The sequence below is a fragment of the Crinia signifera genome, chromosome 2 (genome assembly GCF_055691185.1).
Source record: "Crinia signifera chromosome 2, ASM5569118v1, whole genome shotgun sequence".
Taxonomy (NCBI): domain Eukaryota; kingdom Metazoa; phylum Chordata; class Amphibia; order Anura; family Myobatrachidae; genus Crinia; species Crinia signifera.
Window position 1 is genome coordinate 79,748,974 of NC_139218.1, and position 12,450 is coordinate 79,761,423.

The following is a 12,450-nucleotide window of genomic DNA, read 5'->3' on the forward strand; positions in this document are numbered from 1 at the left end:
ATAATGTAATTAAGAAACACCGGGGACAGTACACAAATGCCTGGCTTCTATGGGCTGCATCGGCTGCATGATGAGAAAAGCCACCCTTGCAAGGGGACACAGTAAACTAATTGGGGGTCTACGTGTTGAAACCCACAAATTGACAAACACGAAAACATAAAAAGTCAACCTTTTCATGTGTTCACCATTTCCATATTCACATTGCCAAAACCTTGTGCCTGTCGACCTTTTGGAGTTGACCTAGACACTGTTCACTTAGACATTGTCAAACTGATATACATATTACACCCATAAATGGCTGGGAAGGCATGATCTCTGTATTGTGGTGTAATCTAGGATGTTCTCTGTATTGTGTAATGCTCTTTATGTTGTTTATAAGACATAGGAACAACATATTTATTGTATGGTGGTGAAAAGAATAATAGACACTTGCCAGATGAGAAAATTCTTCACTGACTATATATGATCATACCTCCCAACTTTATGAAACGCTGCGGCATGACATCTGCACATGCCGGAGGCGCACGCCAAAAATTTGGGGGCGTGTCCTGGTGACAAGGGGGCATGGCTCACAAATCACATAATTTCGTTGAGCCATGCCCTCATCTTGCCACTGTGGAGTCCTTTCCCCCAGCCCCTCTGGCTGCAGCAATAGATGCTGTGCGCATGCACACAGTATCTATTCACCACTGCTCAACGGGTGACAAGAGGACACACTGCAGGTGGGACACGGTAGTATCCCCAAAAAATGGGACAAACATTCCCATGGAAAGTGGAATGAGGTAAGATATGATCACACTAGACAACCCATAATCACATGGTTTTCATCATGCCCATTTTCCTATTGGTGTCACTTTGCTAGTACTGTATATCTATATTTTGACCAGCCATTGACCAGAACCCTTGGAATGAATAGTCTGACTTCCTAAAGCAGAAATAGCAATAAGAGACTGTGATCCTCATCTACTACAATACAACTATAGTCCCTTTATCCATTCCTACTAAAAGTCAGTGTCATGTTACAAGCTGTTTGCTTCCAGCTTGTGTGGTAGACCTGTTCTGTGAGCTGTCTAGTGAGAGCTTTGCACTTGTACAAAGCACTTGGCTAACAAACCATTATATTTATGTTTTTATTGCTGTTGCCTTGCTTGAGCTATTAGATCCAAATCAATAGCCAGGTGAAGCTGAGACCAGGCAGCCACTGATGAACGTCAGCTACTGTACCAAGTGCAACTATATTTAGGAAGAACAACCCTATGCTATGAAAGGAATTCCTTTTACACTTAAGCTACCAAATTGGGTTTATCTGGCAGCTCTGAGGCAGCTCTGAGAACACAGAGGCGACGCTCTGCAGGAACACATGTATCAGCTGCACTGGATGGAACTTTAGCAAGATAAAGACTGTAAGGAAAGTAACATAGAAAAGCTCCTTGTTCTATCCGTGCTTCCCTGAACGGTCCTCTTGGGAATAAAAGTTGTATAAGGTAAGCAAGCGATATTATAATTATATTGTGTATATATTATTAATGTGTTCTTATTTAGTTCTATGTATTTATAACACTTGCTGATTATACAGCACCATTTAATATTTCAACACTTGGATACAAAATGCATAAAAAAGTATCATCATCATCTTCATCATCATCAAAACAACAACATTTAAAGAAACCAATGAGTTATTCTCTGTCTGGCTGTATTGTAGCAGAATGTATTCTACATATTGCAAGTTGATAACAATAACATGTCCTGTCACTCAGATGAGTATGTACCTTGCCCTGGCACTCAGATGAGTATGTACCTTGTCCTGGCACTCAGATGAGTAAGTAACTTGTCCTGTTACTCAGATGAGTAAGTAACTTGTCCTGTCACTCAGATGAGTAAGTAACTTGTCCTGTTACTCAGATGAGTAAGTAACTTGTCCTGTTACTCAGATGAGTAAGTAACTTGATGATTAAGTAACTTGTCCTGTCCCTCAGATGAGTAAGTAACTTGTCCTGTCCCTCAGATGAGTAAGTAACTTGTCCTGTCACTCAGATGAGTAAGTAACTTGTCCTGTTACTCAGATGATTAAGTAACTTGTCCTGTTACTCAGATGAGTAAGTAACTTGTCCTGTCCCTCAGATGAGTAAGTAACTTGTCCTGTCACTCAGATGATTAAGTAACTTGTCCTGTTACTCAGATGAGTAAGTAACTTGTCCTGTCCCTCAGATGAGTAAGTAACTTGTCCTGTCCCTCAGATGAGTAAGTAACTTGTCCTGTCACTCAGATGAGTAAGTAACTTGTCCTTGCACTCAGATGAGTAAGTAACTTGTCCTGGCACTTAGGTGAGTAAGTTATCCTAGTTAGTTATATTGTTATATGGGATTATGTATTGTTTGCATATTTCTCCCCGAAAGCTCTTTACTTCTGTTATATGCGGTCAGGAAACATAACTAATTTAACGTGAAAAAGATATCTTTCAATTGCATTATTTCAGTGGGATGTAAGGGATGGTTGGAGTTACACTGGGGTGTTCAGGTGATGGTACAGTATAGTATTATTATTACTACCCAGTACCAATAATATCTGCAGCTTCAGTAAACTGTTTATTACTGTTCATTTATAGAAGGCAGCAAAAGTTTTCAAACATATCCTGATTTCACACTGATTGTTGTTCAGTCAGTTATTAGTACTACAGATACAGAGGTCCCTGTTTATAATGCTTATCATAAATGTTAAATCTTTTCAGAATAAAGGGTTTTAGACACCAGGCAGAATAACTAGGTCAATTCTTGCTTAGTTCACAAGCTCAAAAGTAGTTCAGCAACTGGAAAATGAAATTATGTTAACTGTTTGCTGCACTCTTAAAATTAAAAGTGGTATTTCCGTTATTTAACTGTTAGGGTTAAAATGATGAGATGATAGGATATAAATAACAGTTATTAGGCACGGCATGCATTATCCCTACTGTGAAATGCTACTAGTTTATTAACATCACTATCTTATACTGTTTGTATCTTGTCTATTGCATGAGAAAAGTATATCTTGCAGTTTAATCCAATTAAAGTCATGAGGAAGCCGCATAGAAAGTCAGCATTGTGTTGAGGACATGAACCATGACTGCTACGCTATGAATCTATTGAAGGTAGACAAGACAGACAATTAGAGTTTTACCCCATGTGAAGTGGTTACAGTGTCAGTGTCATAGTTTTATATCCATGGAAGAATTTATATTCTGCTGCCTTCTACTTCTCTATATGACAGATCAGATGCAATGGATTTTACCTATGGGCAAATAGGTAAAAATCAATGGTCAGTGGCCATTCCTAGATGAAGTGAATTGATTTCTGGTCCCAGTAAGAATAACTGCACACAGTGGCATAGCAATAGCTCCGCAGCCCCTGCGGTCGCTTGGAGGCGCTAGGAAAGTTTGGGCACCACGGGGTCTGCGGAAGTGCCGGTGCTCCTCCTCCTCCTGTTCTCCTGTCATTTGTAAAATGTCTGCATTCTCCAAAGCAGACAGTTATTAAGGATGGTAGAGGAGGCAGCGACCTCCTCTTGCATCCTAAATAATGGTCTGATGCAAGGCGGCGGCCATTTTGGATGTGACATTCAGAGAGAGGAGCAGGAGCCCCGGGACTGAAGATAGCAGCAGGTCCAGGAAACCGGCCCGGGACCACAACGAAGGAGGGGGGTGCACACATTTCAGTGGCAGGAGGGCGCCCCAATTGTAGTTACAGCACTGACTGCATGTACCCCATAATGCTGACATTCTCAACCTCGGTCCTGAAGACACACTAGCAGTGTATACAGCTTGAGATGGTGATGAGCGCCCCCGCGGGGGTCTTTATTGCAAGAACAAAATAGACTGTGCAGGCCACACAACTTTGACTAGCAAGTGTACAATCTATAAATATATAGTCAAAGTTGTATGTTGCCAAAATTGTACATAGTCAATATTGCAAATTATGCACAGTCAATATGGGTGCCAGACAGTTTCCAGACAATCGGGATCCCGCCAGTCATTACACCCGACGTCGGGATCCCAACAGTCAAAACCCCGACAATCAGGGTTCCAACGGCCACCGGCTAATTCTTCCTCGTATTCTCCCTCCATACCATGCCCGCAGCGTGGTGAGCACAGCGAGCCTTCAAGGGGCTTTGTTGCGCTCGCCATGCTGTCTGAGTCTGACCAGTAGGGATCCCGATGTCGGGCTAATGGCTGTCGGGACCATATACTACACCCATCAATATTGGTGGTTCTGACCTCCGGGGGGGGGGGGTCAAGGAAAATCATACATAGTCAAAATCATTCATAGCCAAAAGCACACCATGTGTATGTTTCTTTTGTGTGTCTTGGGGCAGATTTGGGAATGCCTGCCTAATGCCTTCAGATTTGGAAGAAAGAGCATGGGCCTTAGTCTGGTTTACACACTCAACCGCGCGATCAATGTTTTCCTTATGCCCATGTGCATATGTGCATACGCTGGATGTGCGCGGGCATGGCAAACTGCTAGTTCGCTGTCCCGTTCGCACCTACCAGTGCAGGCAGGGGGCGGTGGCGAGGGGACGAGCTAATGGGAACACCCAGTGTTTCATGAGTGTTCCCATGAAAACACTGGGCGTTCCCATGGTGGTTAAGCAGTGACGCGGCTGCCGGGGGCGGGCAGCTCACATTCCGTACAGGGAACACGCAAAGCTAAGACACTAGAGAGTGTCTTAGTTTTGCGTACTCCTTTCAAATCATTTGATGATCGGCGACCATCGAATGATTTGGCCCCCGCACCCAAGGCTGCGAATGGATGCTTATACAAAACATCCATTCACAGCCAAGCAGGGAACTCGCCGAGCAAGGGAGGGGCGGGCAGCTGTGCGAGTTTAATGCACATGCAACCCTGCGAAATTTGCAGCATTGCATGTGGACCAGAATAAGGTCCATTGTGTAAAATACCTTCCAAAGTGGGAATGAAGCCATAACCACTTAACTGAGAAATCTTTTCCCCCAAAACCAGTCAGAAAGTGTCTGGGTTTTTTTTATTTAAAAAGTTTAACATTTATTTTTTAAAATATTAAATATATTTAAATATGTTATTTTAAAAATACGTTTAGAGGGTATTGTGTACCCCACTACCCACCCCCATGTCTGTAGGTACCCATTTTAAAACACTTCTCTCCCCCAAGTAGAAATACAGTAGCCCCCTGTGGCAAAATATCTCCCAGCATCAGGGACAGTTCTAGGTTGTCTGGCGCCCTCCTGCAAACTCTATATTTGCGCCCTCCCTCTCCTAAAGGGACAGCGCACACAAATAAAGGGACTGGTGTCATAAGGAATGATGGGCAGGAAGATTTGGTTACAGATGATGGACAGAAAGCGATAGGGGGGAAAGGTGATGGGCAGCGAGAGGAGGTTGAGATGATGGGCAGGGAGAGGGGGCAGATGCTGGGCAGGGAAAAGGGGACAGATGCTGGGGAGAGGGGGCAGATTGGCATATGATGGGCAGAAACAGGGCGGACAGATGTGGGGAGAGAGGCAGATGCTGGAGAGAGATTGGGGGGACAGATGCTGGGTAGAGAGAGGGGGTACAGATAATTTGCCGGGAGAGAGGGGACAGATGATCGGCAGAGAGAGGGGGTGCAAATGCTTGGCAGAGAGAGGGGGATATGCTGGGCAGAGAGAGAGGGGGAGATATGTTGGGCAAGGAGAGGCAGACAGATGGTGGACAGGGAGAGGCGAACAGATGTGGGCAGGGAAAGGAGGGACAGATGGTGGGCAGGGAGAAGGGGACAGATACTGGGCAGGGAGAGGTGGTTATAGATGCTGGGCAGGGAGTGTAGGTTCAGCTGCTGGGCAGGTAGAGGGAGCACAGATGCTGGGCAGGGAGAGGGGGACAGATACTGGGCAGGGAGAGGGGGTTATAGATGCTGGGCAGGGAGTGTAGGTTCAGCTGCTGGGCAGGTAGAGGGAGCACAGATGCTGGGCAGGGAGAGGGGATATAGATGCTGGGCAGGGAGAGGGGGTATAGATGCTGGGCAGGTAGAGGGAGCACAGATGCTGGGCAGGGAGAGGGGATATAGATGCTGGGCAGGGAGAGGGGGTGCAAATGCTTTGCAGAGAGGGAGATATGCTGGGTAGAGAGAGGGGGAGATATGTTGGGAAAGGAAAGCTGGACAGATGGTGGGCAGGGAGATGCGAACAGATGGTGGGCAGGGAAAGTAGGGATAGATGGTGGGCAGGGAGAGGGGGACAGATACTGGGCAGGGAGATGGGGTGATAGATGCTGGACAGGGAGTGGAGGTTCAGCTGCTGGGCAGGTAGAGGGAGGACAGATGCTGGGCAGGGAGAGGGAATATGGATGATGGGCAGAGAGTAGGGGACAGATACTGGACAGGGAGAGGGAAGACCGATGCTAAACAGGGAGGGGTTGGACAGAGAGAGATAGTGTAGCTGCAGGGAGATGCAGGAGCTACAGAGACAGTGGAGGCAGGGGGCATACTTCCGGACAGGTCCATGCTGTGCTCCATGTTCCAGGAATCAGAGGAGCACCTCCAATAAGGGGCTCTTCTGTTTAGCATGTGCCAAGCTCCTCCAATTACAGCTCGGCAATGCTGTCCTGGCCTGGGAGTTCCCCTGCTGCTGCAGTGCTGCCATCAACATAGGCTCACAGGATCTGCTGTATACAGGAAAAACTGTTTTCCTGTTATGGCCTTGTGCTGGCCCTCCGCCTCCTCCAACTTTCCTGTAGTTAAAACCTAAACACTAGGCATACATGACACATGCATACACTATAGCAGCCACAACATAGTGGAATGCTACTCACTAAGGCGCCCCATTATCATTTAATATTTGAGGCTAAATCCCCAAAAATAAGTTTTTGGTGTTTAGCTGCAAATATTAAGTATCACCTGAATGTATCTGAATCTTCAATCCCTACTGCGATCCCTCCTGCACCGCCACCGGCCGCATAACCCATAGGTTTCTATGGGGTTCAATGCTGTCCGGGCAGCATTGCAGTGGGTCCCGGGGCTACTGCCATTCTGAGATGGCGGTAGCCTATGGGCTACAGATCGCACTGCTGCCCTGGTGGGGTCTGCGGGGAGGGTCAGTGGCTGACTGACCTCCTGCCGGTAATGAGGCCACGATGGCCCAATTCATTTCAGATCACCCTATTGGCAGCCTAGACTGCCCAACTCCCTCTATGAGACCCCTTAGGAAAGCTACGTTAATGACATCACCAAGTGACCCCTACGGACTTTAGTAAAGGGGTTTCACATTTGTGTTTCACTTTAGCGTCTGTGCATGTGCGGTTACTGCATGTCATCCATTCACAGCCCTGCGGGGGATTGCTGCGGGCGGCGTCTGGGGAACTCGCAAGGCTGCAAAATTTTTAGCTTTGCAAGTCAACCAGAATAAGGTCCATAGATCTTAAGCTAGGCTTCCTCTCAGTGGAAGTATTTATTTTTCCACACTGACAATACTTCTGCTGTTGATCCCTTTATAGCTTTCTTCATTAGCAAAATATTTTCCACAGACTGTGATATTACAGTAGGACTGCGATCAAATATCTCTATACATAGGTCAATAATGAAGGAAGGGAATTCAATGTCATACTGTTCACCACAATTGTTTATCTAGGGAACAATGACAGGGGAAAAGAACTTGTGAGAGGGTGATAGTCTAGCAAAAACATTTTTGAGAATAAGATATTAATAATAGGTTAAAACATACAATTAACTGTGTTAGTCACCACAATTCGGTGGACCAGAATCAGATTTTATATATATTTTTAAGTTCATGGGCTGATTTAGCTATCTAGTCTGAAACCCGCATACAGTATCTTTGCATTAAAGATTGCCATACACTAATGCAATTTCACCCAATTTTGACGGAAAGGGCCAACAAATTGAGTGACATCGGGCAAATTGTATGTGTTTTAGATCCCCTTGATCGCAAACGCTGCACATAGGGGACTTTATTCTGGTCCGTTCGCAGCCAGCGTTCGGTCACACAGCGCACAGACTTCGCTGGGTGCACATACCCAAGGCTGAGAGGGGGGGGGTGGGGGAATCTCCAGGAATCGACGTTGAGTGAGGTGGCAACCCTAATTGTGGAGACACAAAATGATGTGAGGAGTATAAAATAACAGACAATTTAACAGATTTTTCAGATTTCTTGAATCACTGACTGAGATTAGAAAAGTCATCAGCCTGATAGTCAGCAACATGGAGTTGCGACCCCATGCCGAGAAGGTCGGGACCCACTTTGGGGTCAGGACCCACAGTTTGAGAACCGCTGCTATAGACCATCTGTACTGTTAAATATCAATACTGTGGGGCAGATTTATTAAGCTTGGTGAAGTGATAAAGTGTCTGGTTTTTATAACCGGCCAATCAGCTCCTACCTGTGAAGTTACAGGCTTGGTTTGAAAAATGACAGGTAGGAGCTGGTTGGCCGGTGATAAAAACCAGATACTTTATCACTTCACAGAGCTTAATAAATCTACGACTGTAGTCCATACAGTATCCAGTGAATACAAAGACCAATTTTCAGGGTTGTTAACGCTCTCCCAGACTACCATACTTACTCCAATGCCCTGCAGAGTGGGAGATTTTGGATTACATTTAAAAACCCCATCTAAAAATCCTGCGTTTGACACTGAGACAAACTCACAGGTCATCCTGCCCAATATCTCTATTTTGTTACAGGGGGACAACTTTCACATGTGAAGAAGGAAAGATTAAATTATTTGCCGAAGTGACATGGCTGAATTGTGCCATATTACCAGATGTGTCATGTTTATTACATGCTTAATTTATATGATTAGACTGTAATATCATTTTCATTTTAAAATAATCCACTTCAATAAAAGTTTATTTATAAAAATCCAGTGAATGGAGAACAAATGCTTGTAATCATTCATTATACTGCTCAGCTGAAGTGACCACTACTGAGAAACAACAAGGCTCCGATCTACCAAAGCTTCGCACAGACAAGTGGTGCTGTTAACCATAGCGACCAATCAAATTCTGTTTCTCATTTTCTAGAATGCAGTATAGAAACGCCAGACACATTCTGATTGGTTGCTGTAGGCAACACCACCGTTGTCTGTTTTCAAAGCTTTAGAAAATCTAGCCCTAGGATTGGTTTTGGAAACTAGGGACAGGTGGCTATGGAGCCAGATTCAGAGTTGATCGCTTATCAGAGAATATGCAAATGAGACAATTATCAAATGACTGTGCATGCATTCCTTATGCATCACTCATGCACATGGGTGATTAGCGACAGAAACTGTCTTTCTTTCTGTCTGAGCGGCGGCTATCTACTCACAATCATCTACAACTTTGTAATGATCAGGTCTGAATCAGGCCCATAGACTGGTAGTGAGGAATTGTTGCTAAGACAAATCATTGCAGCCTATAATTTAATTTGACATTGTCTTTTGTATAGTTATAATATATGTTTTTAGGGGGTCATTTTAATTGACTCGGTAAGCTGCAAAGCTTGCAGTTTACCGACTCCTTGTGACGCTGCCATGCCACCCCAGCAAATACCCGTCCCCCCATTTCCGCTTGCAACCATGCAACTGAGGGGTAGATGTATGAAGCAGTGATAAGGGAGGAGAAGTAATAAAGTGCCTGGTACTTTCTCACCGGCCAATCAGCTCCTGACTGTTAAGTTACAGGCTGGGTTTAAATAGGAGCTGATTGGGCGGTGATAAATTACCAGGCACTGTATCACTCCTCCTCCCTTATCACTGCCAGTGCTTCATAAATCTACCCCTGAATGTGTTATGGAGACGCATCCCCTCGCATGTTCCCGCAGCAGGAGAAATCATTAGATGGTTGGCGACCAATTTCTCCTGTCTTCGCAAATGTTATTATTTAGTGGAGATCGACTTATATTTGCGGGCCCCCAGGACGAAGACAGGGTGGGAGGCTGACTTCATGTGACATCATCCACCCAAACCACCAACCAAACAGCTCCTGCCTGTTCTTCAAACACAGCCTGTGACATGGCAGTTAAGCACTGATTGTCTGGTTGTTTATCACTCTCCATTTGATCACATCTGGCCCTAAGAGTGAAACAGAATTGGCCACAGGCCCTAATTCTGGTTCACTCGCAAAACAGCGGTATTTTGCTGCTTTACGAGCAAACTGACGCTGCCCACACAAACGACCGCCCCCCCGCTGGATACCGAATGTCCCCAGAGGCCTGCGAATGGATGTTTTGCATAAACATCCATTCACAGCCTTGCGTGCGGGCCCAAAATCATTTGTTAGTCGCCGACCATCAAATGATTTCTCAAGTGCCCGCTAATCTAAGTGACTCCCTGGTAACTTCGATTAGCAGCACCCTGCTCTGAGAACAGGACGAACAGCTGACATCCGGTGATGTCACCTGCCTGCCCCCGGAAGGCAGGAAGCCGCCTCCGTCCGTTTTCCTGGGCGCACCCAGCATTTTCGTGGGTACGCCCAGGAAACGCTGGGCATTCGCATGAAGTCAGCTGCCCACCTGCACCCCACTTCCCCCCATTGCCAGCGCCTCTGAGACTATGTTAGTCTCCGAGGGTGTCCACAGAGAAGACCTGCACATTTGCATATTAGCTTATACGCATGCGCAGATCTTCAACATTGGTCCCCGTTGCGAATTACAGGGCCAACCGATTAGAATGAAGGCTTTATTGCATTAGTGGCATAAGTAAACTTAAGAGTGTGCATTACAGGGGTCAGTAATGTATAGTCTAAACATCTGCCAGCCCCATGAATTACTTGTTTATCTTCTTCATTAAACATCACAAAGCACACAAAACATATAAAACAAGAAGCACACAAAACATATAAAACAAGACAAACAACAGCATTATACACTATGGCTTCTAAACAAAGCATTAGGCAGAGGTATCAGGTGACAAAGCACTGAGACTTTTCAGAACTGCACACAACACATTTCTGCAACTACCACAAACTACTTCAATTTATTATAGAAATGTTGATAGCAGGGTGCACAGTGAAGATACTGTATATAGACTTTACACTTTGCATTGGCAAAGGCAAACAGTTCCTTGCAGTATTTATTTGTTCAAATGCCAAGTTTAATCAAATTAAATATTTTGTTGCCAGCAAAGGTCAAAATGTATCAAGTGATGAAAACCCTGTACAATATATGTTGGATCCAATTTCTCACACCTGAGGCATTTTGCTAAATCACTGCTACAAAAAGACTGAGGATTAAGGAACCATGTTCAATGGTAAAACAATAATAACTGCACAGAGATTCTCATTGAAGGAATGGTTACATTTACAGTACTATCCTATTGGAACATACAGTACTATTAAGGATGAATCAGGCTGTGAAATTGGCCCAAATCGCATATGTAGACATAACGTCTGACCCGATACGCAGTCCCGTGCTCATCAGATGGGAGTCGGGATGGGGGGGGGGGGGCACGCAGGGAACTAGGAAGCCTGCAGGAGAAGAAGATGCTGGGCAGCGGCACAGCGCCAGCAGGGTGAGCAGAGGACTTTAAAAAAAAAGCCCATACAAATGAGAGAGGTCTCAGCCAATCAGTAGCTGCCCATTCATTTGTATGAGCTTTTTTTTAATGACCTCTGCTCCAGCTGGCACGCTGATGGCAGTGGCTTCCTCCCCTGCCCAGTTTCCTGTGCCACCTCCATGCTCCCTCCGCCCAACTCTCCAGTCGTGGGCATCCCCCCCACTGCTGTCCTCTGCTCCCTGGTCCCCTCGCCGCTGTCTGCAGCTCCCCAGGAGTTGCGCGCAGGGAACCAGGAAGCCGGGCAGGAGAAGATGATGCCGTCCGCAGCTCCCCACGAGTTGCATGTGATAAATCGCATGCGAATTATCACATGCAAATCTTGGCACATGAAGTGCCTAATCGCATGTGATCCATCATGGGACAAGTCGGACTAACATATTAATATTCTAATGCCTTAAGAAAGAAGCAAGAACTTTGGTGAAAAAATACAATTTCAGTTTCATCAAATTGGTGCTTGCCTCCTTTGTGCCATTTAATTTTCTTTCTGTCTTTATACTTTTTATATATGGCAGTGAATCCAATCAGGGAATATTTTGATCAGAACACCATTAGTAGTGCTGTATGTTTTTCAATATCATACAGCAGTGATTTTCAACCTTTTTTACCCTTGCGGCACACTATATAACATTTTAAAAGTGCCAAGGCACACCATGAGATCCCCAAAGGGCAAACTCATTGACCCCCACAGAAAAAAAAAACCTATTGGCCCCTATATAAAAAAAACAATCACACTGGTCCCCACAGGTAACACAAATAAAATACATTGGCCCTTTAAATGAAAAGAAGAGACCAGTAAATAACAGTTGAACTGGTGGTGGCTGTAAACTGGATTGGGCATCTCTAGATCTGAAGGCACACTTGAGAACAGCTCAAGGCACACTAGTGTGCCACGGCACAGTGGTTGGAAAACACTGCCATA

At 45.2% G+C, this 12,450-nt stretch overlaps 1 protein-coding gene across 1 annotated transcript in view; it reads left to right on the forward strand.

The window, feature by feature from the left end:
- Positions 1-1,325: 1,325 nt before the first annotated feature.
- The window catches only part of SMPX (small muscle protein X-linked), a 54,408-nt gene continuing 43,283 nt past the window's right edge, over positions 1,326-12,450 (forward strand). Inside the window, exon 1 of the mRNA XM_083171001.1 lies at positions 1,326-1,484. The gene's annotated coding sequence lies outside the window, so the exon portion shown is untranslated. The remainder of the gene's footprint in view (positions 1,485-12,450) is intronic.